The sequence below is a fragment of the Oratosquilla oratoria genome, chromosome 25, assembly GCF_046742065.1.
Source record: "Oratosquilla oratoria isolate Oo_2021 chromosome 25, ASM4674206v1, whole genome shotgun sequence".
In the NCBI taxonomy this organism is placed as follows: domain Eukaryota; kingdom Metazoa; phylum Arthropoda; class Malacostraca; order Stomatopoda; family Squillidae; genus Oratosquilla; species Oratosquilla oratoria.
Genome location: NC_134801.1, coordinates 17,253,517 through 17,258,516, shown reverse-complemented (window position 1 = coordinate 17,258,516; position 5,000 = coordinate 17,253,517). Strand labels below are relative to the sequence as shown.

General features: G+C 31.1%; 1 protein-coding gene across 2 annotated transcripts in view; it reads left to right on the top strand.

Annotated features, from left to right (window-relative positions):
* Positions 1-5,000, top strand: part of LOC143038833 (opioid-binding protein/cell adhesion molecule-like) — a 363,047-nt gene that overhangs the window by 189,212 nt on the left and 168,835 nt on the right. The window lies entirely within an intron of this gene.

Sequence of the window (5,000 nt, the reverse complement as noted above, 5' to 3'; positions counted from 1 at the left end):
GAACATGGAGAATGATCAATACAACAGAATGTTTTCTGTTTATTTTCCTATCTTCACATGAAAGTACTGTTCTGTATAAACCTTCTCATTTAATCCTTTTTCTCGTAGATTAAAAAAAAATAAAAAACTCTTAGATTTTGGTTTTGTTCTCCTTCGACCATCCATTTCCATTTTATGATTGTCTCACAAAGTCAGTTTTTCTTCTTAATACATGCTCCTCAATACTGCAGTTTCTTCCTATTACCTTATTTCATACTTATAGTACCTTTTCCACTCCTTGTATGATTTTACTCTTTATCCTACCTCTTTTCATAATTCCACACATTTCCATTTTCATTTTCGACATTTATGTTTTCTCTCTCGTATTCTTCAGTCCTCACCGCCATTCGTTGTTGCTGCTCTAATAATACTTCATACATTCTATATTTCATTTTTTACATTACAACTTGTACCGACAGATATGAGAAGAAACGGGTAGGGAAATACGGGACTTTAAAACTGCCTTTTACTAGGTGAATACCACTATTTTTATTTTAAATTATTTTTTTTTTACAAGAGTCGGTGTTATGAACGGTTGGTAAAATGAATAGCGTTTATAACCAGTATTAGTCTCCTCGTGTCAAAAACTGGTCTTGAGCTCCTCCCTCTCTTGTTAATCCGGTTATGTGATTAGATTAAACTGTCTTTTTTTCGTTCATTGGTAGTTTGCTATTGGATAATTTGGAACTCTGACCGAATTAAGTGAAAACTGGATTGTCATTGAGTGGTTTATTTACTAGGTCGAGTTGTGACCTGTCCTTGCGTTGTAGGATTTAAAAAATGATTACTAGGAGACTATACGAGTAACTAGACATGTCATAACTCGAGTTCTGATTACTTTACCATGATGCAATCATTTATCCACTCAACTAGCATAACTATAAATTAAAATTTAGATAACTTGAAAGACTTATCGCCAAACAACAAGATCTCACCCTTCAGACTATTTGTTTTCTGTGCCATTCTCCCTGTATACAGGAAGTCATGCAGAAGCATTTCGAATTCAATTAAATATAAAACTCAAATTATTTTATCCTTTTTACTTCCAGATAATTAGTTTTGGTTCTTGATCTTTATCTTCTAGTTAATCACCTGACTCCTTCTTCTTTACTGATGACAACCAATACAATATCAATCAGGAAGTGCTTACTATATGGGATTTCCTTAACACTTCTAAATACCATAACTATTACATAGTGTTGATCCCTGATGCAACCCAACTTTCACTTTTATTATTATTATCATTATTATTATCATTATCATTATCATTTTTATTATTATTATTATTATTATTATTATTATTATTATTATTATTATTATTATTATTATTATTATTATTATTATTATTATTATTATTATTATTATTATTATTATTATTATTATTATTATTATTATTATTATTATTATTATTATTATTATTATTATTATTATTATTATTATTATTATTATTATTATTATTATTATTATTATTATTATTATTATTATTATTATTATTATTATTATTATTATTTACTATTTCCATGTTGCTTATCATTTGTTGTTTCCTCATGGATATATTTCACCGCTCTCACATGTTTTTCTGAAGCTAGTGTTTCCCTTATACACTTCCATACTTTTTGCCTGGTTTCTTTATATATATATATATATATATATATATATATATATATATATATATATATATACATATATATATATATATATATATATATATATGTATATATATATATATATATATTTATATACATACATATATATGCTAATAAGAAGGTACGTGTGTTCACTTATGCAAAGTAGACCACTTGGAAAAAGAAACCAACGAAGCAGACCGCTTTTTGCACTGAAGATGTAATATACGAAAGGGCTTGGTTTCGTTAGTTTCTTTTTCTAAGTGGTTTACTTTGCATATGTATATACATATATATATATATATATATATATATATATATATATATATATACATATATACATATGTACACTCCACTGTAAGTCTTTCCATGTATATGGAAAGACGTCGCACTGTTCAGTCCGAAAAATGTAATTGTTCTGTGTTCTTTGTAATTGTGTTGTGATAAATATAATTATTTTGAAAATGACTCCTTGAAGTCGAAACGTCGAATTTGTTATTAAAATGGAGAACTTTGGACAATTGATTTTTGATCACTCTCCCAAAGTCAGAACTATAGTGAGAAGAATTGAAAATATTAGGAAGAAGATAAATAATTGTGACAATGCTGTGGTGTTTAACTCAGTGTGTGTATATATATATGTATGTATATATATATATATATATATGTATATATATATATGTTGCAAAAATAATCACAATAACGCGTTACGAAAAGATATTGCAGAAACCACAGGGAAATTAAAGTCGGAATACTGAACGTTTTCGTCTATTACGACATCCTCAGAGTACAAAGAAAGAAAAAATAGAACACAATATTTATACAGAAGAAAGAAAACTGGGAGAGGTCATAGCCACATAAAACCTTCGGACATTATACATACAACACATTTAATTACAAATGGAAATGTTAATGTTAATAAAAATACATATACATTCATATACACATAGAAATGGTGATAGTAACAAGAAGAAAAAACAAAAACAAAAACAAAACAAAACATGTGGCCGAAAGGTCCATAGGAAAATTGGTACAATTAGGAAACTAGATACTGCTTTACTATCCTATGATATTGTTTAGTTAAACCAAAACATAAGTAATATTATATATATATGTATATATATATATATATATATATATATATTATATTACAGATTCCTAGATATCATAAGTAGCTTTCATTTTTCCGCATACTTCTCCATAAGTTATCGCAATTGGAAGATGTTATCTGTCGTCCCTTTCCCCAGCATAAACCCGAGTTGCACATCTTTTTTTCGCGTTTCACTTCCGACTCTTGCCTCCATTACTTCTCCATATGTTTTTGTGATTTGGTCCATCAACTTTATACCCCGATAGTCACCACACTTTTCTACATCTCTTTTATCCTTGCATTGGTATTAATGTACTGTTTTTCTAACCGTCTCGCATCTCCTGCTCATGTATCTTGCTGATCAAATCCCACAGTATGTCATGTCCTCCCTTGCCCAAAAATTTCCTAACGTCAACTGAGACTCAGCCTGGTCCCACTGCTCTCGCTCTCTTCATCTTGTTCGGCGTTTGCTCCACTTCAAGCTTGGTTATATCCGATCCTGTTTCTTTTTTTTATATATGTCCCATCTCCCCGTGTAATTCTGAGGTCTTCTTTGACATTTTACCAAAGAACTCCTTCCATTGCTTAATTTTCTTATATATTTTCTTCCTTTGTCATTACTGTTCAATATTTGTCTTTAATCTTTATAATTTGGGTAAGATTTTTGGTCATAATATGTCTAGTAGTAGGCCCCAGCAGTTGAAGCGTATAGGGCACAGGTGACGGCTTCGGACGCAGCAGCCCTTCTCCCGGCAGCCCCTCTTCACCACCTTATCTCTTCCTTATTCAATCCTGTTAATGATTCTTTGACCTTTTGCAGATTCCACTCTTTTTCATAAATCTCATTCAGAGCCTCAGCCTTTGATCTTGATGCCTCTTTCTTTGCTAATTTGTTTGTTTCCTTGAACGACTGTTTGTATCCCATTGTTCTATCTTTAACATACACTTTTTTGCTTCTTTTTTATTCCTAATATATATTTTTTAATCTTTGTTCCACAGCCATGCTTGTGATTTTGTTTATCTTTCCCAGAGGTTATGACTTATAAAAGTTCCCCTATTTTTAACATACTATACCGTAGGATGGGGTAGTCGGGCCATCACTGGGGGGTAAACGGGCCATATAAAAGTCATTAATGTTTTTTTTTTTATCAAAACTGGTTTTAAAATATTTCACTTTTACCCTGAATAAATATCTACCTCCATTTTACCAGAATTTTATTTATCAGTTGTAACATAATTCTTAATATATGAATAACTTTTATATGGCCCATTTACCCCAGTGATGGCCCGTTTACCCCATCCTACCGTACTATCTACCTCCCACTACTCATTTACTTTATTATAAATGTTATGTTTATAGTAATATTTTCGTTATATGTAGATCTTGGTTGCTTCTTTTCAAGTTCCCACCATGTTATTCAGGTAATTCCTCTTTCTCTTGAAAAAAGTCTCCAACTACCAACTTTTGCACTGTCATTCTCCTTATCTATAATTTTACAGTTTTTGAATTCCTTCAGATTTTTCTATCCGCACAAGATTCAATTTGACGTTCCCCTTTTCCGTTTCTGTGCCACATAGTCCTTCCAAAAGAAACTATTGATAGATACAATATATTATGCGACAGCAAAGTTGATAACATTTCCACATCCTCATTTCTTTCTCCTACTCCCTCTTATATTCTAGAGATTTCCTGTCTATTTGTTTCTGCATGTCCGTCTAAGACTTAGACTCTAAGTCATCAAATTATATATTTTTTCATGCACTGGGGTAGATGTAAGCACCTCGTAAATTTTTTTCTATAGAAAGTCATGTTCTGTTCCTTTCCTCAACCAACATGTCCGACATAAACACTTAGCACATTTAGCATTTCTTCAGATAGAACTATTTCAACTTCGTTATTCTGCTACTATATGTCCGTTTGAGTCTTCAAATTCTGATTTTCCCATCCGATGAGGTAAATTTCAGGATAGGATCTCATCTTCAGTTCTTTATCCCAATTGACCAGTGGTTCATTGGTACTCACCACATTTAGCATTTTTTTAACTGAAACTATTGCCGCTTCCATTATCCTGTTACCTTTTCTCTGAATTTCCACTACTTATCCCTTTATATCGCTGTTTAGAACATCTGGTCCATTTCTTCATCTTTTATACGCAACTATATAAAAAATTACATCTGTTTCTGGTCTTCTTAGCCTTATTCCTCTTCCATTTTGTTTCTTGTATACACATAGTCTCCCTTTTCTC